This window comes from Aphelocoma coerulescens, chromosome 1A (assembly GCF_041296385.1).
Source record: "Aphelocoma coerulescens isolate FSJ_1873_10779 chromosome 1A, UR_Acoe_1.0, whole genome shotgun sequence".
Lineage (NCBI taxonomy): Eukaryota > Metazoa > Chordata > Aves > Passeriformes > Corvidae > Aphelocoma > Aphelocoma coerulescens.
The window spans coordinates 47,968,383-47,996,018 of NC_091014.1; positions in this window are offsets into that span (position 1 = coordinate 47,968,383).

Below are 27,636 nucleotides of genomic sequence, written 5' to 3' on the forward strand. Positions count from 1 at the left end.
ACCTTGCTCCCTCTTCTTCTTTCTGCTTGGAACTCGCCGCCGCCCAATGCCCGATTTCTGGCTCAAACTAGGTTATGGTTATGGTTACACCTAGTGTTAGGATTTGAGAAATCCACAAAGCCAGGAGCTCCAGGGATACTCAGCATGCGAAAGGCAGGCCAAGCTTATCGCAGCACAGCCAAAACCTTGCTCCCTCTTCTTCATTCTTCTTGGAAGTCGCCACAACCCAATGCCTGATTTCTGGCTCAATCTAGGGTTAGGGTTAGGGTTAGGGTTACGCCTAGGGTTAGGCTTGAGAAAACCACAAAGCCAGGAGCTCCAGGGATACTCCCCATGCGAAAGGCAGGCCAAGCTTATCGCAGCACAGCCAAAACCTTGCTCCCACTTCTTCATTCTTATTGGAATTCACCACAGCCCAATGCCCGATTTCTGGCTCAAACTAGGGTTAGGGTTACGCCTAGGGTTAGGCTTGAGAAAACCACAAAGCCAGGAGCTCCAGGGATACTCCCCATGCGAAAGGCAGGCCAAGCTTATCGCAGCACAGCCAAAACCTTGCTCCCACTTCTTCATTCTTATTGGAATTCACCACAGCCCAATGCCCGATTTCTGGCTCAAACTAGGGTTAGGGTTACGCCTAGGGTTAGGCTTGAGAAAACCACAAAGCCAGGAGCTCCAGGGACACCCACCATGCGAAAGGCAGGCCAAGTTGAGCACGATACAGTTAAAACCTTGCTCCCTCTTCTTCTTTCTGCTTGGAACTCGCTGCCGCCCAATGCCCCATTTCTGGCTCAAAATAGGGTTATGGTCGTGGTTACACCTAGTGTTAGGGTTTGAGAAATCCACAAAGCCAGGAGCTCCGGGGATACTCAGCATGCGAAAGGCAGGCCAAGCTTATCGCAGCACAAGCAAAACCTTGCTCCCTCTTCTTCATTCTTCTTGGAACTTGCCACAGCCCAATGCCCGATTTCTGTCTCAATCTAGGGTTAGGGTTACGCCTAGGGTTAGGCTTGAGAAAACCACAAAGCCAGGAGCTCCAGGGACACTCACCATGCGAAAGGCAGGCCAAGTTGAGCACGATACAGTTAAAACCTTGCTCCCTCTTCTTCTTTCTGCTTGGAACTCGCCGTCGCCCAATGCCCCATTTCTGGCTCAAACTAGGTTATGGTTATGGTTACACCTAGTGTTAGGGTTTGAGAAAACCACAAAGCCAGGAGCTCCAGGGATACTCCCCATGCGAAAGGCAGGCCAAGCTTATCGCAGCACAGCCAAAACCTTGCTCCCACTACTTCATTCTTCTTGGAAGTCGCCACAACCCAATGCCTGATTTCTGGCTCAATCTAGGGTTAGGGTTAGGGTTAGGGTTATGCCTAGGGTTAGGCTTGAGAAAACCACAAAGCCAGGAGCTCCAGGGATACTCCCCATGCGAAAGGCAGGCCAAGCTTATCGCAGCACAGCCAAAACCTTGCTCTCACTTCTTCATTCTTCTTGGGATTCACCACAGCCCAATGCCCGATTTCTGGCTCAAACTAGGGTTAGGGTTACGCCTAGGGTTAGGCTTGAGAAAACCACAAAGCCAGGAGCTCCAGGGACACTCACCATGTGAAAGGCAGGCCAAGTTGAGCACGATACAGTTAAAACCTTGCTCCCTCTTCCTCTTTCTGCTTGGAACTCACCGCCACCCAATGCCCCATTTCTGGCCCAAACTTCGGTTATGTTTATGGTTACACCTAGTGTTAGGATTTGAGAAATCCACAAAGCCAGGAGCTCCAGGGATACTCAGCATGCGAAAGGCAGGCCAAGCTTATCGCAGCACAGCCAAAACCTTGCTCCCTCTTCTTCATTCTTCTTGGAAGTCGCCACAACCCAATGCCTGATTTCTGGCTCAAACTAGGGTTAGGGTTAGGGTTAGGGTTACGCCTAGGTTAAGGTTTGAGAAAACCACAAAGCCAGGAGCTCCAGGGACACTCACCATGTGAACGGCAGGCCAAGTTGAGCACGATACAGTTAAAACCTTGCTCCCTCTTCTTCTTTCTGCTTGGAACTCACCGCCACCCAATGCCCCATTTCTGGCTCAAACTAGGGTTATGGTCGTGGTTACACCTAGTGTTAGGGTTTGAGAAATCCACAAAGCCAGGAGCTCCAGGGATACTCAGCATGTGAAAGGCAGGCCAAGCTTATCGCAGCACAAGCAAAACCTTGCTCCTTCTTCTTCTTTCTGCTTGGAACTTGCCACAGCCCAATGCCCGATTTCTGGCTCAAACTAGGGTTAGGGTTAGGGTTAGGGTTACGCCTAGGGTTAGGCTTGAGAAAACCACAAAGCCAGGAGCTCCAGGGACGCTCACCATGCGAAAGGCAGGCCAAGTTGAGCACGATACAGTTAAAACCTTGCTCCCTCTTCTTCTTTCTGCTTGGAACTCACCGCCGCCCAATGCCCCATTTCTGGCTCAAACTAGGTTATGGTTATGGTTACACCTAGTGTTAGGGTTTGAGAAATCCACAAAGCCAGGAGCTCCAGGGATACTCAGAATGCGAAAGGCAGGCCAAGCTTATCGCAGCACAGCCAAAACCTTGCTCCCACTTCTTCATTCTTCTTGGAAGTCGCCACAACTCAATGCCCGATTTCTGGCTCAAACTAGGGTTAGGGTTACGCCTAGGGTTAGGCTTGAGAAAACCACAAAGCCAGGAGCTCCAGGGACACTCACCATGCGAAAGGCAGGCCAAGTTGAGCACGATACAGTTAAAACCTTGCTCCCTCTTCTTCTTTCTGCTTGGAACTCGCCGCCGCCCAATGCCCCATTTCTGGCTCAAACTAGGTTATGGTTATGGTTACACCTAGTGTTAGGGTTTGAGAAATCCATAAAACCAGGAGCTCCAGGGATACTCAGCATGCGAAAGGCAGGCCAAGCTTATCGCAGCACAGCCAAAACCTTGCTCCCACTACTTCATTCTTCTTGGAAGTCGCCACAACCCAATGCCTGATTTCTGGCTCAATCTAGGGTTAGGGTTAGGGTTAGGGTTATGCCTAGGGTTAGGCTTGAGAAAACCACAAAGCCAGGAGCTCCAGGGATACTCCCCATGCGAAAGGCAGGCCAAGCTTATCGCAGCACAGCCAAAACCTTGCTCTCACTTCTTCATTCTTCTTGGGATTCACCACAGCCCAATGCCCGATTTCTGGCTCAAACTAGGGTTAGGGTTACGCCTAGGGTTAGGCTTGAGAAAACCACAAAGCCAGGAGCTCCAGGGACACTCACCATGTGAAAGGCAGGCCAAGTTGAGCACGATACAGTTAAAACCTTGCTCCCTCTTCCTCTTTCTGCTTGGAACTCACCGCCACCCAATGCCCCATTTCTGGCCCAAACTTCGGTTATGTTTATGGTTACACCTAGTGTTAGGATTTGAGAAATCCACAAAGCCAGGAGCTCCAGGGATACTCAGCATGCGAAAGGCAGGCCAAGCTTATCGCAGCACAGCCAAAACCTTGCTCCCTCTTCTTCATTCTTCTTGGAAGTCGCCACAACCCAATGCCTGATTTCTGGCTCAAACTAGGGTTAGGGTTAGGGTTAGGGTTATGCCTAGGGTAAGGTTTGAGAAAACCACAAAGCCAGGAGCTCCAGGGACACTCACCATGTGAACGGCAGGCCAAGTTGAGCACGATACAGTTAAAACCTTGCTCCCTCTTCTTCTTTCTGCTTGGAACTCACCGCCGCCCAATGCCCCATTTCTGGCTCCAACTAGGGTTATGGTCGTGGTTACACCTAGTGTTAGGGTTTGAGAAATCCACAAAGCCAGGAGCTCCGGGGATACTCAGCATGTGAAAGGCAGGCCAAGCTTATCGCAGCACAAGCAAAACCTTGCTCCTTCTTCTTCTTTCTGCTTGGAACTTGCCACAGCCCAATGCCCGATTTCTGGCTCAAACTAGGGTTAGGGTTAGGGTTAGGGTTACGCCTAGGGTTAGGCTTGAGAAAACCACAAAGCCAGGAGCTCCAGGGACGCTCACCATGCGAAAGGCAGGCCAAGTTGAGCACGATACAGTTAAAACCTTGCTCCCTCTTCTTCTTTCTGCTTGGAACTCACCGCCGCCCAATGCCCCATTTCTGGCTCAAACTAGGTTATGGTTATGGTTACACCTAGTGTTAGGGTTTGAGAAATCCACAAAACCAGGAGCTCCAGGGATACTCAGAATGCGAAAGGCAGGCCAAGCTTATCGCAGCACAGCCAAAACCTTGCTCCCACTTCTTCATTCTTCTTGGAAGTCGCCACAACCCAATGCCCGATTTCTGGCTCAAACTAGGGTTAGGGTTACGCCTAGGGTTAGGCTTGAGAAAACCACAAAGCCAGGAGCTCCAGGGACACTCACCATGCGAAAGGCAGGCCAAGTTGAGCACGATACAGTTAAAACCTTGCTCCCTCTTCTTCTTTCTGCTTGGAACTCGCCGCCGCCCAATGCCCCATTTCTGGCTCAAACTAGGTTATGGTTATGGTTACACCTAGTGTTAGGGTTTGAGAAATCCATAAAACCAGGAGCTCCAGGGATACTCAGCATGCGAAAGGCAGGCCAAGCTTATCGCAGCACAGCCAAAACCTTGCTCCCACTACTTCATTCTTCTTGGAAGTCGCCACAACCCAATGCCTGATTTCTGGCTCAATCTAGGGTTAGGGTTAGGGTTAGGGTTATGCCTAGGGTTAGGCTTGAGAAAACCACAAAGCCAGGAGCTCCAGGGATACTCCCCATGCGAAAGGCAGGCCAAGCTTATCGCAGCACAGCCAAAACCTTGCTCTCACTTCTTCATTCTTCTTGGGATTCACCACAGCCCAATGCCCGATTTCTGGCTCAAACTAGGGTTAGGGTTACGCCTAGGGTTAGGCTTGAGAAAACCACAAAGCCAGGAGCTCCAGGGACACTCACCATGTGAAAGGCAGGCCAAGTTGAGCACGATACAGTTAAAACCTTGCTCCCTCTTCCTCTTTCTGCTTGGAACTCACCGCCACCCAATGCCCCATTTCTGGCCCAAACTTCGGTTATGTTTATGGTTACACCTAGTGTTAGGATTTGAGAAATCCACAAAGCCAGGAGCTCCAGGGATACTCAGCATGCGAAAGGCAGGCCAAGCTTATCGCAGCACAGCCAAAACCTTGCTCCCTCTTCTTCATTCTTCTTGGAAGTCGCCACAACCCAATGCCTGATTTCTGGCTCAAACTAGGGTTAGGGTTAGGGTTAGGGTTACGCCTAGGTTAAGGTTTGAGAAAACCACAAAGCCAGGAGCTCCAGGGACACTCACCATGTGAACGGCAGGCCAAGTTGAGCACGATACAGTTAAAACCTTGCTCCCTCTTCTTCTTTCTGCTTGGAACTCACCGCCGCCCAATGCCCCATTTCTGGCTCCAACTAGGGTTATGGTCGTGGTTACACCTAGTGTTAGGGTTTGAGAAATCCACAAAGCCAGGAGCTCCGGGGATACTCAGCATGTGAAAGGCAGGCCAAGCTTATCGCAGCACAAGCAAAACCTTGCTCCTTCTTCTTCTTTCTGCTTGGAACTTGCCACAGCCCAATGCCCGATTTCTGGCTCAAACTAGGGTTAGGGTTAGGGTTAGGGTTACGCCTAGGGTTAGGCTTGAGAAAACCACAAAGCCAGGAGCTCCAGGGACACTCACCATGCGAAAGGCAGGCCAAGTTGAGCACGATACAGTTAAAACCTTGCTCCCTCTTCTTCTTTCTGCTTGGAACTCACCGCCGCCCAATGCCCCATTTCTGGCTCAAACTAGGTTATGGTTATGGTTACACCTAGTGTTAGGGTTTGAGAAATCCATAAAACCAGGAGCTCCAGGGATACTCAGAATGCGAAAGGCAGGCCAAGCTTATCGCAGCACAGCCAAAACCTTGCTCCCACTTCTTCATTCTTCTTGGAAGTCGCCACAACCCAATGCCCGATTTCTGGCTCAAACTAGGGTTAGGGTTACGCCTAGGGTTAGGCTTGAGAAAACCACAAAGCCAGGAGCTCCAGGGACACTCACCATGCGAAAGGCAGGCCAAGTTGAGCACGATACAGTTAAAACCTTGCTCCCTCTTCTTCTTTCTGCTTGGAACTCGCCGCCGCCCAATGCCCCATTTCTGGCTCAAACTAGGTTATGGTTATGGTTACACCTAGTGTTAGGGTTTGAGAAATCCATAAAACCAGGAGCTCCAGGGATACTCAGCATGCGAAAGGCAGGCCAAGCTTATCGCAGCACAGCCAAAACCTTGCTCCCACTACTTCATTCTTCTTGGAAGTCGCCACAACCCAATGCCTGATTTCTGGCTCAATCTAGGGTTAGGGTTAGGGTTAGGGTTATGCCTAGGGTTAGGCTTGAGAAAACCACAAAGCCAGGAGCTCCAGGGATACTCCCCATGCGAAAGGCAGGCCAAGCTTATCGCAGCACAGCCAAAACCTTGCTCTCACTTCTTCATTCTTCTTGGGATTCACCACAGCCCAATGCCCGATTTCTGGCTCAAACTAGGGTTAGGGTTACGCCTAGGGTTAGGCTTGAGAAAACCACAAAGCCAGGAGCTCCAGGGACACTCACCATGTGAAAGGCAGGCCAAGTTGAGCACGATACAGTTAAAACCTTGCTCCCTCTTCCTCTTTCTGCTTGGAACTCACCGCCACCCAATGCCCCATTTCTGGCCCAAACTTCGGTTATGTTTATGGTTACACCTAGTGTTAGGATTTGAGAAATCCACAAAGCCAGGAGCTCCAGGGATACTCAGCATGCGAAAGGCAGGCCAAGCTTATCGCAGCACAGCCAAAACCTTGCTCCCTCTTCTTCATTCTTCTTGGAAGTCGCCACAACCCAATGCCTGATTTCTGGCTCAAACTAGGGTTAGGGTTAGGGTTAGGGTTACGCCTAGGTTAAGGTTTGAGAAAACCACAAAGCCAGGAGCTCCAGGGACACTCACCATGTGAAAGGCAGGCCAAGTTGAGCACGATACAGTTAAAACCTTGCTCCCTCTTCTTCTTTCTGCTTGGAACTCACCGCCGCCCAATGCCCCATTTCTGGCTCAAACTAGGTTATGGTTATGGTTACACCTAGTGTTAGGGTTTGAGAAATCCACAAAACCAGGAGCTCCAGGGATACTCAGAATGCGAAAGGCAGGCCAAGCTTATCGCAGCACAGCCAAAACCTTGCTCCCACTTCTTCATTCATCTTGGAAGTCGCCACAACCCAATGCCTGATTTCTGGCTCAACCTAGGGTTAGGGTTAGGGTTAGGGTTACGCCTAGGGTTAGGCTTGAGAAAACCACAAAGCCAGGAGCTCCAGGGATACTCCCCATGCGAAAGGCAGGCCAAGCTTATCGCAGCACAGCCAAAACCTTGCTCCCACTTCTTCATTCTTATTGGAATTCACCACAGCCCAATGCCCGATTTCTGGCTCAAACTAGGGTTAGGGTTACGCCTAGGGTTAGGCTTGAGAAAACCACAAAGCCAGGAGCTCCAGGGACACTCGCCACGCGAAAGGCAGGCCAAGTGGAGCACGATACAGTTAAAACCTTGCTCCCTCTTCTTCTTTCTGCTTGGAACTCGCCGCCGCCCAATGCCCCATTTCTGGCTCAAACTAGGTTATGGTTATGGTTACACCTAGTGTTAGGGTTTGAGAAATCCATAAAACCAGGAGCTCCAGGGATACTCAGCATGCGAAAGGCAGGCCAAGCTTATCGCAGCACAGCCAAAACCTTGCTCCCACTTCTTCATTCTTCTTGGAAGTCGCCACAACCCAATGCCTGATTTCTGGCTCAATCTAGGGTTAGGGTTAGGGTTAGGGTTATGCCTAGGGTTAGGCTTGAGAAAACCACAAAGCCAGGAGCTCCAGGGATACTCCCCATGCGAAAGGCAGGCCAAGCTTATCGCAGCACAGCCAAAACCTTGCTCTCACTTCTTCATTCTTCTTGGGATTCACCACAGCCCAATGCCCGATTTCTGGCTCAAACTAGGGTTAGGGTTACGCCTAGGGTTAGGCTTGAGAAAACCACAAAGCCAGGAGCTCCAGGGACACTCATCATGTGAAAGGCAGGCCAAGTTGAGCACGATACAGTTAAAACCTTGCTCCCTCTTCCTCTTTCTGCTTGGAACTCACCGCCACCCAATGCCCCATTTCTGGCTCAAACTAGGTTATGGTTATGGTTACACCTAGTGTTAGGGTTTGAGAAATCCATAAAACCAGGAGCTCCAGGGATACTCAGCATGCGAAAGGCAGGCCAAGCTTATCGCAGCACAGCCAAAACCTTGCTCCCTCTTCTTCATTCTTCTTGGAAGTCGCCACAACCCAATGCCTGATTTCTGGCTCAAACTAGGGTTAGGGTTAGGGTTAGGGTTACGCCTAGGTTAAGGTTTGAGAAAACCACAAAGCCAGGAGCTCCAGGGACACTCACCATGTGAAAGGCAGGCCAAGTTGAGCACGATACAGTTAAAACCTTGCTCCCTCTTCTTCTTTCTGCTTGGAACTCACCGCCGCCCAATGCCCCATTTCTGGCTCCAACTAGGGTTATGGTCGTGGTTACACCTAGTGTTAGGGTTTGAGAAATCCACAAAGCCAGGAGCTCCGGGGATACTCAGCATGTGAAAGGCAGGCCAAGCTTATCGCAGCACAAGCAAAACCTTGCTCCTTCTTCCTCTTTCTGCTTGGAACTTGCCACAGCCCAATGCCCGATTTCTGGCTCAAACTAGGGTTAGGGTTAGGGTTAGGGTTACGCCTAGGGTTAGGCTTGAGAAAACCACAAAGCCAGGAGCTCCAGGGACGCTCACCATGCGAAAGGCAGGCCAAGTTGAGCACGATACAGTTAAAACCTTGCTCCCTCTTCTTCTTTCTGCTTGGAACTCACCGCCGCCCAATGCCCCATTTCTGGCTCAAACTAGGTTATGGTTATGGTTACACCTAGTGTTAGGGTTTGAGAAATCCACAAAACCAGGAGCTCCAGGGATACTCAGAATGCGAAAGGCAGGCCAAGCTTATCGCAGCACAGCCAAAACCTTGCTCCCACTTCTTCATTCTTCTTGGAAGTCGCCACAACCCAATGCCTGATTTCTGGCTCAACCTAGGGTTAGGGTTAGGGTTAGGGTTACGCCTAGGGTTAGGCTTGAGAAAACCACAAAGCCAGGAGCTCCAGGGATACTCCCCATGCGAAAGGCAGGCCAAGCTTATCGCAGCACAGCCAAAACCTTGCTCCCACTTCTTCATTCTTATTGGAATTCACCACAGCCCAATGCCTGATTTCTGGCTCAAACTAGGGTTAGGGTTACGCCTAGGGTTAGGCTTGAGAAAACCACAAAGCCAGGAGCTCCAGGGACACTCGCCACGCGAAAGGCAGGCCAAGTGGAGCACGATACAGTTAAAACCTTGCTCCCTCTTCTTCTTTCTGCTTGGAACTCGCCGCCGCCCAATGCCCCATTTCTGGCTCAAACTAGGTTATGGTTATGGTTACACCTAGTGTTAGGGTTTGAGAAATCCATAAAACCAGGAGCTCCAGGGATACTCAGCATGCGAAAGGCAGGCCAAGCTTATCGCAGCACAGCCAAAACCTTGCTCCCACTTCTTCATTCTTCTTGGAAGTCGCCACAACCCAATGCCTGATTTCTGGCTCAACCTAGGGTTAGGGTTAGGGTTAGGGTTATGCCTAGGGTTAGGCTTGAGAAAACCACAAAGCCAGGAGCTCCAGGGATACTCCCCATGCGAAAGGCAGGCCAAGCTTATCGCAGCACAGCCAAAACCTTGCTCTCACTTCTTCATTCTTCTTGGGATTCACCACAGCCCAATGCCCGATTTCTGGCTCAAACTAGGGTTAGGGTTACGCCTAGGGTTAGGCTTGAGAAAACCACAAAGCCAGGAGCTCCAGGGACACTCACCATGTGAAAGGCAGGCCAAGTTGAGCACGATACAGTTAAAACCTTGCTCCCTCTTCCTCTTTCTGCTTGGAACTCACCGCCACCCAATGCCCCATTTCTGGCCCAAACTTCGGTTATGTTTATGGTTACACCTAGTGTTAGGATTTGAGAAATCCACAAAGCCAGGAGCTCCAGGGATACTCAGCATGCGAAAGGCAGGCCAAGCTTATCGCAGCACAGCCAAAACCTTGCTCCCTCTTCTTCATTCTTCTTGGAAGTCGCCACAACCCAATGCCTGATTTCTGGCTCAAACTAGGGTTAGGGTTAGGGTTAGGGTTACGCCTAGGGTTAGGCTTGAGAAAACCACAAAGCCAGGAGCTCCAGGGACACTCACCATGCGAAAGGCAGGCCAAGTTGAGCACGATACAGTTAAAACCTTGCTCCCTCTTCTTCTTTCTGCTTGGAACTCACCGCCGCCCAATGCCCCATTTCTGGCTCAAACTAGGTTATGTTTATGGTTACACCTAGTGTTAGAGTTTGAGAAATCCACAAAGCCAGGAGCTCCAGGGATACTCAGCATGCGAAAGGCAGGCCAAGCTTATCGCAGCACAGCCAAAACCTTGCTCCCACTTCTTCATTCTTCTTGGAATTTGATACAGCCCAATGCCCGATTTCTGGCTCAAACTAGGGTTAGGGTTACGCCTAGGGTAAGGTTTGAGAAAACCACAAAGCCAGGAGCTCCAGGGACACTCACCATGCGAAAGGCAGGCCAAGTTGAGCACGATACAGTTAAAACGTTGCTCCCTCTTCCTCTTTCTGCTTGGAACTCACCGCCGCCCAATGCCCCATTTCTGGCTCAAACTAGGTTATGTTTATGGTTACACCTAGTGTTAGGATTTGAGAAATCCACAAAGCCAGGAGCTCCAGGGATACTCAGCATGCGAAAGGCAGGCCAAGCTTATCGCAGCACAGCCAAAACCTTGCTCCCTCTTCTTCATTCTTCTTGGAAGTCGCCACAACCCAATGCCTGATTTCTGGCTCAATCTAGGGTTAGGGTTAGGGTTACGGTTACGCCTAGGGTTAGGCTTGAGAAAACCACAAAGCCAGGAGCTCCAGGGATACTCCCCATGCGAAAGGCAGGCCAAGCTTATCGCAGCACAGCCAAAACCTTGCTCCCACTTCTTCATTCTTATTGGAATTCACCACAGCCCAATGCCCGATTTCTGGCTCAAACTAGGGTTAGGGTTACGCCTAGGGTTAGGCTTGAGAAAACCATAAAGCCAGGAGCTCCAGGGACACCCACCATGCGAAAGGCAGGCCAAGTTGAGCACGATACAGTTAAAACCTTGCTCCCTCTTCTTCTTTCTGCTTGGAACTCGCTGCCGCCCAATGCCCCATTTCTGGCTCAAAATAGGGTTATGGTCGTGGTTACACCTAGTGTTAGGGTTTGAGAAATCCACAAAGCCAGGAGCTCCAGGGATACTCAGCATGCGAAAGGCAGGCCAAGCTTATCGCAGCACAAGCAAAACCTTGCTCCCTCTTCTTCATTCTTCTTGGAACTTGCCACAGCCCAATGCCCGATTTCTGTCTCAATCTAGGGTTAGGGTTACGCCTAGGGTTAGGCTTGAGAAAACCACAAAGCCAGGAGCTCCAGGGACACTCACCATGCGAAAGGCAGGCCAAGTTGAGCACGATACAGTTAAAACCTTGCTCCCTCTTCTTCTTTCTGCTTGGAACTCGCCGTCGCCCAATGCCCCATTTCTGGCTCAAACTAGGTTATGGTTATGGTTACACCTAGTGTTAGGGTTTGAGAAATCCACAAAGCCAGGAGCTCCGGGGATACTCAGCATGCGAAAGGCAGGCCAAGCTTATCGCAGCACAGCCAAAACCTTGCTCCCACTTCTTCATTCTTCTTGGAAGTCGCCACAACCCAATGCCTGATTTCTGGCTCAATCTAGGGTTAGGGTTAGGGTTAGGGTTATGCCTAGGGTTAGGCTTGAGAAAACCACAAAGCCAGGAGCTCCAGGGATACTCCCCATGCGAAAGGCAGGCCAAGCTTATCGCAGCACAGCCAAAACCTTGCTCTCACTTCTTCATTCTTCTTGGGATTCACCACAGCCCAATGCCCGATTTCTGGCTCAAACTAGGGTTAGGGTTACGCCTAGGGTTAGGCTTGAGAAAACCACAAAGCCAGGAGCTCCAGGGACACTCACCATGTGAAAGGCAGGCCAAGTTGAGCACGATACAGTTAAAACCTTGCTCCCTCTTCCTCTTTCTGCTTGGAACTCACCGCCACCCAATGCCCCATTTCTGGCCCAAACTTCGGTTATGTTTATGGTTACACCTAGTGTTAGGATTTGAGAAATCCACAAAGCCAGGAGCTCCAGGGATACTCAGCATGCGAAAGGCAGGCCAAGCTTATCGCAGCACAGCCAAAACCTTGCTCCCTCTTCTTCATTCTTCTTGGAAGTCGCCACAACCCAATGCCTGATTTCTGGCTCAAACTAGGGTTAGGGTTAGGGTTAGGGTTACGCCTAGGTTAAGGTTTGAGAAAACCACAAAGCCAGGAGCTCCAGGGACACTCACCATGTGAAAGGCAGGCCAAGTTGAGCACGATACAGTTAAAACCTTGCTCCCTCTTCTTCTTTCTGCTTGGAACTCACCGCCGCCCAATGCCCCATTTCTGGCTCAAACTAGGTTATGGTTATGGTTACACCTAGTGTTAGGGTTTGAGAAATCCACAAAACCAGGAGCTCCAGGGATACTCAGAATGCGAAAGGCAGGCCAAGCTTATCGCAGCACAGCCAAAACCTTGCTCCCACTTCTTCATTCTTCTTGGAAGTCGCCACAACCCAATGCCTGATTTCTGGCTCAACCTAGGGTTAGGGTTAGGGTTAGGGTTACGCCTAGGGTTAGCCTTGAGAAAACCACAAAGCCAGGAGCTCCAGGGATACTCCCCATGCGAAAGGCAGGCCAAGCTTATCGCAGCACAGCCAAAACCTTGCTCCCACTTCTTCATTCTTATTGGAATTCACCACAGCCCAATGCCCGATTTCTGTCTCAATCTAGGGTTAGGGTTACGCCTAGGGTTAGGCTTGAGAAAACCACAAAGCCAGGAGCTCCAGGGACACTCGCCACGCGAAAGGCAGGCCAAGTGGAGCACGATACAGTTAAAACCTTGCTCCCTCTTCTTCTTTCTGCTTGGAACTCGCCGCCGCCCAATGCCCCATTTCTGGCTCAAACTAGGTTATGGTTATGGTTACACCTAGTGTTAGGGTTTGAGAAATCCATAAAACCAGGAGCTCCAGGGATACTCAGCATGCGAAAGGCAGGCCAAGCTTATCGCAGCACAGCCAAAACCTTGCTCCCACTTCTTCATTCTTCTTGGAAGTCGCCACAACCCAATGCCTGATTTCTGGCTCAATCTAGGGTTAGGGTTAGGGTTAGGGTTATGCCTAGGGTTAGGCTTGAGAAAACCACAAAGCCAGGAGCTCCAGGGATACTCCCCATGCGAAAGGCAGGCCAAGCTTATCGCAGCACAGCCAAAACCTTGCTCTCACTTCTTCATTCTTCTTGGGATTCACCACAGCCCAATGCCCGATTTCTGGCTCAAACTAGGGTTAGGGTTACGCCTAGGGTTAGGCTTGAGAAAACCACAAAGCCAGGAGCTCCAGGGACACTCACCATGTGAAAGGCAGGCCAAGTTGAGCACGATACAGTTAAAACCTTGCTCCCTCTTCTTCTTTCTGCTTGGAACTCACCGCCGCCCAATGCCCCATTTCTGGCTCCAACTAGGGTTATGGTCGTGGTTACACCTAGTGTTAGGGTTTGAGAAATCCACAAAGCCAGGAGCTCCGGGGATACTCAGCATGTGAAAGGCAGGCCAAGCTTATCGCAGCACAAGCAAAACCTTGCTCCTTCTTCTTCTTTCTGCTTGGAACTTGCCACAGCCCAATGCCCGATTTCTGGCTCAAACTAGGGTTAGGGTTAGGGTTAGGGTTACGCCTAGGGTTAGGCTTGAGAAAACCACAAAGCCAGGAGCTCCAGGGACGCTCACCATGCGAAAGGCAGGCCAAGTTGAGCACGATACAGTTAAAACCTTGCTCCCTCTTCTTCTTTCTGCTTGGAACTCACCGCCGCCCAATGCCCCATTTCTGGCTCAAACTAGGTTATGGTTATGGTTACACCTAGTGTTAGGGTTTGAGAAATCCACAAAACCAGGAGCTCCAGGGATACTCAGAATGCGAAAGGCAGGCCAAGCTTATCGCAGCACAGCCAAAACCTTGCTCCCACTTCTTCATTCTTCTTGGAAGTCGCCACAACCCAATGCCTGATTTCTGGCTCAACCTAGGGTTAGGGTTAGGGTTAGGGTTACGCCTAGGGTTAGCCTTGAGAAAACCACAAAGCCAGGAGCTCCAGGGATACTCCCCATGCGAAAGGCAGGCCAAGCTTATCGCAGCACAGCCAAAACCTTGCTCCCACTTCTTCATTCTTATTGGAATTCACCACAGCCCAATGCCTGATTTCTGGCTCAAACTAGGGTTAGGGTTACGCCTAGGGTTAGGCTTGAGAAAACCACAAAGCCAGGAGCTCCAGGGACACTCGCCACGCGAAAGGCAGGCCAAGTGGAGCACGATACAGTTAAAACCTTGCTCCCTCTTCTTCTTTCTGCTTGGAACTCGCCGCCGCCCAATGCCCCATTTCTGGCTCAAACTAGGTTATGGTTATGGTTACACCTAGTGTTAGGATTTGAGAAATCCACAAAGCCAGGAGCTCCAGGGATACTCAGCATGCGAAAGGCAGGCCAAGCTTATCGCAGCACAGCCAAAACCTTGCTCCCTCTTCTTCATTCTTCTTGGAAGTCGCCACAACCCAATGCCTGATTTCTGGCTCAATCTAGGGTTAGGGTTAGGGTTAGGGTTACGCCTAGGGTTAGGCTTGAGAAAACCACAAAGCCAGGAGCTCCAGGGATACTCCCCATGCGAAAGGCAGGCCAAGCTTATCGCAGCACAGCCAAAACCTTGCTCCCACTTCTTCATTCTTATTGGAATTCACCAAAGCCCAATGCCCGATTTCTGGCTCAAACTAGGGTTAGGGTTACGCCTAGGGTTAGGCTTGAGAAAACCACAAAGCCAGGAGCTCCAGGGACACCCACCATGCGAAAGGCAGGCCAAGTTGAGCACGATACAGTTAAAACCTTGCTCCCTCTTCTTCTTTCTGCTTGGAACTCGCTGCCGCCCAATGCCCCATTTCTGGCTCAAAATAGGGTTATGGTCGTGGTTACACCTAGTGTTAGGGTTTGAGAAATCCACAAAGCCAGGAGCTCCGGGGATACTCAGCATGCGAAAGGCAGGCCAAGCTTATCGCAGCACAAGCAAAACCTTGCTCCCTCTTCTTCATTCTTCTTGGAACTTGCCACAGCCCAATGCCCGATTTCTGTCTCAATCTAGGGTTAGGGTTACGCCTAGGGTTAGGCTTGAGAAAACCACAAAGCCAGGAGCTCCAGGGACACTCACCATGCGAAAGGCAGGCCAAGTTGAGCACGATACAGTTAAAACCTTGCTCCCTCTTCTTCTTTCTGCTTGGAACTCGCCGTCGCCCAATGCCCCATTTCTGGCTCAAACTAGGTTATGGTTATGGTTACACCTAGTGTTAGGGTTTGAGAAAACCACAAAGCCAGGAGCTCCAGGGATACTCCCCATGCGAAAGGCAGGCCAAGCTTATCGCAGCACAGCCAAAACCTTGCTCCCACTACTTCATTCTTCTTGGAAGTCGCCACAACCCAATGCCTGATTTCTGGCTCAATCTAGGGTTAGGGTTAGGGTTAGGGTTATGCCTAGGGTTAGGCTTGAGAAAACCACAAAGCCAGGAGCTCCAGGGATACTCCCCATGCGAAAGGCAGGCCAAGCTTATCGCAGCACAGCCAAAACCTTGCTCTCACTTCTTCATTCTTCTTGGGATTCACCACAGCCCAATGCCCGATTTCTGGCTCAAACTAGGGTTAGGGTTACGCCTAGGGTTAGGCTTGAGAAAACCACAAAGCCAGGAGCTCCAGGGACACTCACCATGTGAAAGGCAGGCCAAGTTGAGCACGATACAGTTAAAACCTTGCTCCCTCTTCCTCTTTCTGCTTGGAACTCACCGCCACCCAATGCCCCATTTCTGGCCCAAACTTCGGTTATGTTTATGGTTACACCTAGTGTTAGGATTTGAGAAATCCACAAAGCCAGGAGCTCCAGGGATACTCAGCATGCGAAAGGCAGGCCAAGCTTATCGCAGCACAGCCAAAACCTTGCTCCCTCTTCTTCATTCTTCTTGGAAGTCGCCACAACCCAATGCCTGATTTCTGGCTCAAACTAGGGTTAGGGTTAGGGTTAGGGTTACGCCTAGGTTAAGGTTTGAGAAAACCACAAAGCCAGGAGCTCCAGGGACACTCACCATGTGAACGGCAGGCCAAGTTGAGCACGATACAGTTAAAACCTTGCTCCCTCTTCTTCTTTCTGCTTGGAACTCACCGCCACCCAATGCCCCATTTCTGGCTCAAACTAGGGTTATGGTCGTGGTTACACCTAGTGTTAGGGTTTGAGAAATCCACAAAGCCAGGAGCTCCAGGGATACTCAGCATGTGAAAGGCAGGCCAAGCTTATCGCAGCACAAGCAAAACCTTGCTCCTTCTTCTTCTTTCTGCTTGGAACTTGCCACAGCCCAATGCCCGATTTCTGGCTCAAACTAGGGTTAGGGTTAGGGTTAGGGTTACGCCTAGGGTTAGCCTTGAGAAAACCACAAAGCCAGGAGCTCCAGGGATACTCCCCATGCGAAAGGCAGGCCAAGCTTATCGCAGCACAGCCAAAACCTTGCTCCCACTTCTTCATTCTTATTGGAATTCACCACAGCCCAATGCCTGATTTCTGGCTCAAACTAGGGTTAGGGTTACGCCTAGGGTTAGGCTTGAGAAAACCACAAAGCCAGGAGCTCCAGGGACACTCGCCACGCGAAAGGCAGGCCAAGTGGAGCACGATACAGTTAAAACCTTGCTCCCTCTTCTTCTTTCTGCTTGGAACTCGCCGCCGCCCAATGCCCCATTTCTGGCTCAAACTAGGTTATGGTTATGGTTACACCTAGTGTTAGGATTTGAGAAATCCACAAAGCCAGGAGCTCCAGGGATACTCAGCATGCGAAAGGCAGGCCAAGCTTATCGCAGCACAGCCAAAACCTTGCTCCCTCTTCTTCATTCTTCTTGGAAGTCGCCACAACCCAATGCCTGATTTCTGGCTCAATCTAGGGTTAGGGTTAGGGTTAGGGTTACGCCTAGGGTTAGGCTTGAGAAAACCACAAAGCCAGGAGCTCCAGGGATACTCCCCATGCGAAAGGCAGGCCAAGCTTATCGCAGCACAGCCAAAACCTTGCTCCCACTTCTTCATTCTTATTGGAATTCACCACAGCCCAATGCCCGATTTCTGGCTCAAACTAGGGTTAGGGTTACGCCTAGGGTTAGGCTTGAGAAAACCACAAAGCCAGGAGCTCCAGGGACACCCACCATGCGAAAGGCAGGCCAAGTTGAGCACGATACAGTTAAAACCTTGCTCCCTCTTCTTCTTTCTGCTTGGAACTCGCTGCCGCCCAATGCCCCATTTCTGGCTCAAAATAGGGTTATGGTCGTGGTTACACCTAGTGTTAGGGTTTGAGAAATCCACAAAGCCAGGAGCTCCGGGGATACTCAGCATGCGAAAGGCAGGCCAAGCTTATCGCAGCACAAGCAAAACCTTGCTCCCTCTTCTTCATTCTTCTTGGAACTTGCCACAGCCCAATGCCCGATTTCTGTCTCAATCTAGGGTTAGGGTTACGCCTAGGGTTAGGCTTGAGAAAACCACAAAGCCAGGAGCTCCAGGGACACTCACCATGCGAAAGGCAGGCCAAGTTGAGCACGATACAGTTAAAACCTTGCTCCCTCTTCTTCTTTCTGCTTGGAACTCGCCGTCGCCCAATGCCCCATTTCTGGCTCAAACTAGGTTATGGTTATGGTTACACCTAGTGTTAGGGTTTGAGAAAACCACAAAGCCAGGAGCTCCAGGGATACTCCCCATGCGAAAGGCAGGCCAAGCTTATCGCAGCACAGCCAAAACCTTGCTCCCACTACTTCATTCTTCTTGGAAGTCGCCACAACCCAATGCCTGATTTCTGGCTCAATCTAGGGTTAGGGTTAGGGTTAGGGTTATGCCTAGGGTTAGGCTTGAGAAAACCACAAAGCCAGGAGCTCCAGGGATACTCCCCATGCGAAAGGCAGGCCAAGCTTATCGCAGCACAGCCAAAACCTTGCTCTCACTTCTTCATTCTTCTTGGGATTCACCACAGCCCAATGCCCGATTTCTGGCTCAAACTACGGTTAGGGTTACGCCTAGGGTTAGGCTTGAGAAAACCACAAAGCCAGGAGCTCCAGGGACACTCACCATGTGAAAGGCAGGCCAAGTTGAGCACGATACAGTTAAAACCTTGCTCCCTCTTCCTCTTTCTGCTTGGAACTCACCGCCACCCAATGCCCCATTTCTGGCCCAAACTTCGGTTATGTTTATGGTTACACCTAGTGTTAGGATTTGAGAAATCCACAAAGCCAGGAGCTCCAGGGATACTCAGCATGCGAAAGGCAGGCCAAGCTTATCGCAGCACAGCCAAAACCTTGCTCCCTCTTCTTCATTCTTCTTGGAAGTCGCCACAACCCAATGCCTGATTTCTGGCTCAAACTAGGGTTAGGGTTAGGGTTAGGGTTACGCCTAGGTTAAGGTTTGAGAAAACCACAAAGCCAGGAGCTCCAGGGACACTCACCATGTGAACGGCAGGCCAAGTTGAGCACGATACAGTTAAAACCTTGCTCCCTCTTCTTCTTTCTGCTTGGAACTCACCGCCACCCAATGCCCCATTTCTGGCTCAAACTAGGGTTATGGTCGTGGTTACACCTAGTGTTAGGGTTTGAGAAATCCACAAAGCCAGGAGCTCCAGGGATACTCAGCATGTGAAAGGCAGGCCAAGCTTATCGCAGCACAAGCAAAACCTTGCTCCTTCTTCTTCTTTCTGCTTGGAACTTGCCACAGCCCAATGCCCGATTTCTGGCTCAAACTAGGGTTAGGGTTAGGGTTAGGGTTACGCCTAGGGTTAGGCTTGAGAAAACCACAAAGCCAGGAGCTCCAGGGACGCTCACCATGCGAAAGGCAGGCCAAGTTGAGCACGATACAGTTAAAACCTTGCTCCCTCTTCTTCTTTCTGCTTGGAACTCACCGCCGCCCAATGCCCCATTTCTGGCTCAAACTAGGTTATGGTTATGGTTACACCTAGTGTTAGGGTTTGAGAAATCCACAAAACCAGGAGCTCCAGGGATACTCAGAATGCGAAAGGCAGGCCAAGCTTATCGCAGCACAGCCAAAACCTTGCTCCCACTTCTTCATTCTTCTTGGAAGTCGCCACAACCCAATGCCCGATTTCTGGCTCAAACTAGGGTTAGGGTTACGCCTAGGGTTAGGCTTGAGAAAACCACAAAGCCAGGAGCTCCAGGGACACTCACCATGTGAAAGGCAGGCCAAGTTGAGCACGATACAGTTAAAACCTTGCTCCCTCTTCTTCTTTCTGCTTGGAACTCGCCGCCGCCCAATGCCCCATTTCTGGCTCAAACTAGGTTATGGTTATGGTTACACCTAGTGTTAGGGTTTGAGAAATCCATAAAACCAGGAGCTCCAGGGATACTCAGCATGCGAAAGGCAGGCCAAGCTTATCGCAGCACAGCCAAAACCTTGCTCCCACTACTTCATTCTTCTTGGAAGTCGCCACAACCCAATGCCTGATTTCTGGCTCAATCTAGGGTTAGGGTTAGGGTTAGGGTTATGCCTAGGGTTAGGCTTGAGAAAACCACAAAGCCAGGAGCTCCAGGGATACTCCCCATGCGAAAGGCAGGCCAAGCTTATCGCAGCACAGCCAAAACCTTGCTCTCACTTCTTCATTCTTCTTGGGATTCACCACAGCCCAATGCCCGATTTCTGGCTCAAACTAGGGTTAGGGTTACGCCTAGGGTTAGGCTTGAGAAAACCACAAAGCCAGGAGCTCCAGGGACACTCACCATGTGAAAGGCAGGCCAAGTTGAGCACGATACAGTTAAAACCTTGCTCCCTCTTCCTCTTTCTGCTTGGAACTCACCGCCACCCAATGCCCCATTTCTGGCCCAAACTTCGGTTATGTTTATGGTTACACCTAGTGTTAGGATTTGAGAAATCCACAAAGCCAGGAGCTCCAGGGATACTCACCATGCGAAAGGCAGGCCAAGCTTATCGCAGCACAGCCAAAACCTTGCTCCCTCTTCTTCATTCTTCTTGGAAGTCGCCACAACCCAATGCCTGATTTCTGGCTCAAACTAGGGTTAGGGTTAGGGTTAGGGTTACGCCTAGGTTAAGGTTTGAGAAAACCACAAAGCCAGGAGCTCCAGGGACACTCACCATGTGAACGGCAGGCCAAGTTGAGCACGATACAGTTAAAACCTTGCTCCCTCTTCTTCTTTCTGCTTGGAACTCACCGCCGCCCAATGCCCCATTTCTGGCTCCAACTAGGGTTATGGTCGTGGTTACACCTAGTGTTAGGGTTTGAGAAATCCACAAAGCCAGGAGCTCCGGGGATACTCAGCATGTGAAAGGCAGGCCAAGCTTATCGCAGCACAAGCAAAACCTTGCTCCTTCTTCTTCTTTCTGCTTGGAACTTGCCACAGCCCAATGCCCGATTTCTGGCTCAAACTAGGGTTAGGGTTAGGGTTAGGGTTACGCCTAGGGTTAGGCTTGAGAAAACCACAAAGCCAGGAGCTCCAGGGACACTCACCATGCGAAAGGCAGGCCAAGTTGAGCACGATACAGTTAAAACCTTGCTCCCTCTTCTTCTTTCTGCTTGGAACTCACCGCCGCCCAATGCCCCATTTCTGGCTCAAACTAGGTTATGGTTATGGTTACACCTAGTGTTAGGGTTTGAGAAATCCACAAAACCAGGAGCTCCAGGGATACTCAGAATGCGAAAGGCAGGCCAAGCTTATCGCAGCACAGCCAAAACCTTGCTCCCACTTCTTCATTCTTCTTGGAAGTCGCCACAACCCAATGCCCGATTTCTGGCTCAAACTAGGGTTAGGGTTACGCCTAGGGTTAGGCTTGAGAAAACCACAAAGCCAGGAGCTCCAGGGACACTCACCATGCGAAAGGCAGGCCAAGTTGAGCACGATACAGTTAAAACCTTGCTCCCTCTTCTTCTTTCTGCTTGGAACTCGCCGCCGCCCAATGCCCCATTTCTGGCTCAAACTAGGTTATGGTTATGGTTACACCTAGTGTTAGGGTTTGAGAAATCCATAAAACCAGGAGCTCCAGGGATACTCAGCATGCGAAAGGCAGGCCAAGCTTATCGCAGCACAGCCAAAACCTTGCTCCCACTACTTCATTCTTCTTGGAAGTCGCCACAACCCAATGCCTGATTTCTGGCTCAATCTAGGGTTAGGGTTAGGGTTAGGGTTATGCCTAGGGTTAGGCTTGAGAAAACCACAAAGCCAGGAGCTCCAGGGATACTCCCCATGCGAAAGGCAGGCCAAGCTTATCGCAGCACAGCCAAAACCTTGCTCTCACTTCTTCATTCTTCTTGGGATTCACCACAGCCCAATGCCCGATTTCTGGCTCAAACTAGGGTTAGGGTTACGCCTAGGGTTAGGCTTGAGAAAACCACAAAGCCAGGAGCTCCAGGGACACTCACCATGTGAAAGGCAGGCCAAGTTGAGCACGATACAGTTAAAACCTTGCTCCCTCTTCCTCTTTCTGCTTGGAACTCACCGCCACCCAATGCCCCATTTCTGGCCCAAACTTCGGTTATGTTTATGGTTACACCTAGTGTTAGGATTTGAGAAATCCACAAAGCCAGGAGCTCCAGGGATACTCAGCATGCGAAAGGCAGGCCAAGCTTATCGCAGCACAGCCAAAACCTTGCTCCCTCTTCTTCATTCTTCTTGGAAGTCGCCACAACCCAATGCCTGATTTCTGGCTCAAACTAGGGTTAGGGTTAGGGTTAGGGTTACGCCTAGGTTAAGGTTTGAGAAAACCACAAAGCCAGGAGCTCCAGGGACACTCACCATGTGAACGGCAGGCCAAGTTGAGCACGATACAGTTAAAACCTTGCTCCCTCTTCTTCTTTCTGCTTGGAACTCACCGCCGCCCAATGCCCCATTTCTGGCTCCAACTAGGGTTATGGTCGTGGTTACACCTAGTGTTAGGGTTTGAGAAATCCACAAAGCCAGGAGCTCCGAGGATACTCAGCATGTGAAAGGCAGGCCAAGCTTATCGCAGCACAAGCAAAACCTTGCTCCTTCTTCTTCTTTCTGCTTGGAACTTGCCACAGCCCAATGCCCGATTTCTGGCTCAAACTAGGGTTAGGGTTAGGGTTAGGGTTACGCCTAGGGTTAGGCTTGAGAAAACCACAAAGCCAGGAGCTCCAGGGACGCTCACCATGCGAAAGGCAGGCCAAGTTGAGCACGATACAGTTAAAACCTTGCTCCCTCTTCTTCTTTCTGCTTGGAACTCACCGCCGCCCAATGCCCCATTTCTGGCTCCAACTAGGTTATGGTTATGGTTACACCTAGTGTTAGGGTTTGAGAAATCCATAAAACCAGGAGCTCCAGGGATACTCAGCATGCGAAAGGCAGGCCAAGCTTATCGCAGCACAGCCAAAACCTTGCTCCCACTACTTCATTCTTCTTGGAAGTCGCCACAACCCAATGCCTGATTTCTGGCTCAATCTAGGGTTAGGGTTAGGGTTAGGGTTATGCCTAGGGTTAGGCTTGAGAAAACCACAAAGCCAGGAGCTCCAGGGATACTCCCCATGCGAAAGGCAGGCCAAGCTTATCGCAGCACAGCCAAAACCTTGCTCTCACTTCTTCATTCTTCTTGGGATTCACCACAGCCCAATGCCCGATTTCTGGCTCAAACTAGGGTTAGGGTTACGCCTAGGGTTAGGCTTGAGAAAACCACAAAGCCAGGAGCTCCAGGGACACTCACCATGTGAAAGGCAGGCCAAGTTGAGCACGATACAGTTAAAACCTTGCTCCCTCTTCCTCTTTCTGCTTGGAACTCACCGCCACCCAATGCCCCATTTCTGGCCCAAACTTCGGTTATGTTTATGGTTACACCTAGTGTTAGGATTTGAGAAATCCACAAAGCCAGGAGCTCCAGGGATACTCAGCATGCGAAAGGCAGGCCAAGCTTATCGCAGCACAGCCAAAACCTTGCTCCCTCTTCTTCATTCTTCTTGGAAGTCGCCACAACCCAATGCCTGATTTCTGGCTCAAACTAGGGTTAGGGTTAGGGTTAGGGTTACGCCTAGGTTAAGGTTTGAGAAAACCACAAAGCCAGGAGCTCCAGGGACACTCACCATGTGAACGGCAGGCCAAGTTGAGCACGATACAGTTAAAACCTTGCTCCCTCTTCTTCTTTCTGCTTGGAACTCACCGCCGCCCAATGCCCCATTTCTGGCTCCAACTAGGGTTATGGTCGTGGTTACACCTAGTGTTAGGGTTTGAGAAATCCACAAAGCCAGGAGCTCCGGGGATACTCAGCATGTGAAAGGCAGGCCAAGCTTATCGCAGCACAAGCAAAACCTTGCTCCTTCTTCTTCTTTCTGCTTGGAACTTGCCACAGCCCAATGCCCGATTTCTGGCTCAAACTAGGGTTAGGGTTAGGGTTAGGGTTACGCCTAGGGTTAGGCTTGAGAAAACCACAAAGCCAGGAGCTCCAGGGACGCTCACCATGCAAAAGGCAGGCCAAGTTGAGCACGATACAGTTAAAACCTTGCTCCCTCTTCTTCTTTCTGCTTGGAACTCACCGCCGCCCAATGCCCCATTTCTGGCTCAAACTAGGTTATGGTTATGGTTACACCTAGTGTTAGGGTTTGAGAAATCCACAAAAGCAGGAGCTCCAGGGATACTCAGAATGCGAAAGGCAGGCCAAGCTTATCGCAGCACAGCCAAAACCTTGCTCCCACTTCTTCATTCTTCTTGGAAGTCGCCACAACCCAATGCCCGATTTCTGGCTCAAACTAGGGTTAGGGTTACGCCTAGGGTTAGGCTTGAGAAAACCACAAAGCCAGGAGCTCCAGGGACACTCACCATGCGAAAGGCAGGCCAAGTTGAGCACGATACAGTTAAAACCTTGCTCCCTCTTCTTCTTTCTGCTTGGAACTCGCCGCCGCCCAATGCCCCATTTCTGGCTCAAACTAGGTTATGGTTATGGTTACACCTAGTGTTAGGGTTTGAGAAATCCATAAAACCAGGAGCTCCAGGGATACTCAGCATGCGAAAGGCAGGCCAAGCTTATCGCAGCACAGCCAAAACCTTGCTCCCACTACTTCATTCTTCTTGGAAGTCGCCACAACCCAATGCCTGATTTCTGGCTCAATCTAGGGTTAGGGTTAGGGTTAGGGTTATGCCTAGGGTTAGGCTTGAGAAAACCACAAAGCCAGGAGCTCCAGGGATACTCCCCATGCGAAAGGCAGGCCAAGCTTATCGCAGCACAGCCAAAACCTTGCTCTCACTTCTTCATTCTTCTTGGGATTCACCACAGCCCAATGCCCGATTTCTGGCTCAAACTAGGGTTAGGGTTACGCCTAGGGTTAGGCTTGAGAAAACCACAAAGCCAGGAGCTCCAGGGACACTCACCATGTGAAAGGCAGGCCAAGTTGAGCACGATACAGTTAAAACCTTGCTCCCTCTTCCTCTTTCTGCTTGGAACTCACCGCCACCCAATGCCCCATTTCTGGCCCAAACTTCGGTTATGTTTATGGTTACACCTAGTGTTAGGATTTGAGAAATCCACAAAGCCAGGAGCTCCAGGGATACTCAGCATGCGAAAGGCAGGCCAAGCTTATCGCAGCACAGCCAAAACCTTGCTCCCTCTTCTTCATTCTTCTTGGAAGTCGCCACAACCCAATGCCTGATTTCTGGCTCAAACTAGGGTTAGGGTTAGGGTTAGGGTTACGCCTAGGTTAAGGTTTGAGAAAACCACAAAGCCAGGAGCTCCAGGGACACTCACCATGTGAACGGCAGGCCAAGTTGAGCACGATACAGTTAAAACCTTGCTCCCTCTTCTTCTTTCTGCTTGGAACTCACCGCCGCCCAATGCCCCATTTCTGGCTCCAACTAGGGTTATGGTCGTGGTTACACCTAGTGTTAGGGTTTGAGAAATCCACAAAGCCAGGAGCTCCGGGGATACTCAGCATGTGAAAGGCAGGCCAAGCTTATCGCAGCACAAGCAAAACCTTGCTCCTTCTTCTTCTTTCTGCTTGGAACTTGCCACAGCCCAATGCCCGATTTCTGGCTCAAACTAGGGTTAGGGTTAGGGTTAGGGTTACGCCTAGGGTTAGGCTTGAGAAAACCACAAAGCCAGGAGCTCCAGGGACGCTCACCATGCGAAAGGCAGGCCAAGTTGAGCACGATACAGTTAAAACCTTGCTCCCTCTTCTTCTTTCTGCTTGGAACTCACCGCCGCCCAATGCCCCATTTCTGGCTCAAACTAGGTTATGGTTATGGTTACACCTAGTGTTAGGGTTTGAGAAATCCACAAAACCAGGAGCTCCAGGGATACTCAGAATGCGAAAGGCAGGCCAAGCTTATCGCAGCACAGCCAAAACCTTGCTCCCACTTCTTCATTCTTCTTGGAAGTCGCCACAACCCAATGCCCGATTTCTGGCTCAAACTAGGGTTAGGGTTACGCCTAGGGTTAGGCTTGAGAAAACCACAAAGCCAGGAGCTCCAGGGACACTCACCATGCGAAAGGCAGGCCAAGTTGAGCACGATACAGTTAAAACCTTGCTCCCTCTTCTTCTTTCTGCTTGGAACTCGCCGCCGCCCAATGCCCCATTTCTGGCTCCAACTAGGTTATGGTTATGGTTACACCTAGTGTTAGGGTTTGAGAAATCCATAAAACCAGGAGCTCCAGGGATACTCAGCATGCGAAAGGCAGGCCAAGCTTATCGCAGCACAGCCAAAACCTTGCTCCCACTACTTCATTCTTCTTGGAAGTCGCCACAACCCAATGCCTGATTTCTGGCTCAATCTAGGGTTAGGGTTAGGGTTAGGGTTATGCCTAGGGTTAGGCTTGAGAAAACCACAAAGCCAGGAGCTCCAGGGATACTCCCCATGCGAAAGGCAGGCCAAGCTTATCGCAGCACAGCCAAAACCTTGCTCTCACTTCTTCATTCTTCTTGGGATTCACCACAGCCCAATGCCCGATTTCTGGCTCAAACTAGGGTTAGGGTTACGCCTAGGGTTAGGCTTGAGAAAACCACAAAGCCAGGAGCTCCAGGGACACTCACCATGTGAAAGGCAGGCCAAGTTGAGCACGATACAGTTAAAACCTTGCTCCCTCTTCCTCTTTCTGCTTGGAACTCACCGCCACCCAATGCCCCATTTCTGGCCCAAACTTCGGTTATGTTTATGGTTACACCTAGTGTTAGGATTTGAGAAATCCACAAAGCCAGGAGCTCCAGGGATACTCAGCATGCGAAAGGCAGGCCAAGCTTATCGCAGCACAGCCAAAACCTTGCTCCCTCTTCTTCATTCTTCTTGGAAGTCGCCACAACCCAATGCCTGATTTCTGGCTCAAACTAGGGTTAGGGTTAGGGTTAGGGTTACGCCTAGGTTAAGGTTTGAGAAAACCACAAAGCCAGGAGCTCCAGGGACACTCACCATGTGAACGGCAGGCCAAGTTGAGCACGATACAGTTAAAACCTTGCTCCCTCTTCTTCTTTCTGCTTGGAACTCACCGCCGCCCAATGCCCCATTTCTGGCTCCAACTAGGGTTATGGTCGTGGTTACACCTAGTGTTAGGGTTTGAGAAATCCACAAAGCCAGGAGCTCCGGGGATACTCAGCATGTGAAAGGCAGGCCAAGCTTATCGCAGCACAAGCAAAACCTTGCTCCTTCTTCTTCTTTCTGCTTGGAACTTGCCACAGCCCAATGCCCGATTTCTGGCTCAAACTAGGGTTAGGGTTAGGGTTAGGGTTACGCCTAGGGTTAGGCTTGAGAAAACCACAAAGCCAGGAGCTCCAGGGACGCTCACCATGCGAAAGGCAGGCCAAGTTGAGCACGATACAGTTAAAACCTTGCTCCCTCTTCTTCTTTCTGCTTGGAACTCACCGCCGCCCAATGCCCCATTTCTGGCTCAAACTAGGTTATGGTTATGGTTACACCTAGTGTTAGGGTTTGAGAAATCCACAAAACCAGGAGCTCCAGGGATACTCAGAATGCGAAAGGCAGGCCAAGCTTATCGCAGCACAGCCAAAACCTTGCTCCCACTTCTTCATTCTTCTTGGAAGTCGCCACAACCCAATGCCCGATTTCTGGCTCAAACTAGGGTTAGGGTTACGCCTAGGGTTAGGCTTGAGAAAACCACAAAGCCAGGAGCTCCAGGGACACTCACCATGTGAAAGGCAGGCCAAGTTGAGCACGATACAGTTAAAACCTTGCTCCCTCTTCCTCTTTCTGCTTGGAACTCACCGCCACCCAATGCCCCATTTCTGGCCCAAACTTCGGTTATGTTTATGGTTACACCTAGTGTTAGGATTTGAGAAATCCACAAAGCCAGGAGCTCCAGGGATACTCAGCATGCGAAAGGCAGGCCAAGCTTATCGCAGCACAGCCAAAACCTTGCTCCCTCTTCTTCATTCTTCTTGGAAGTCGCCACAACCCAATGCCTGATTTCTGGCTCAAACTAGGGTTAGGGTTAGGGTTAGG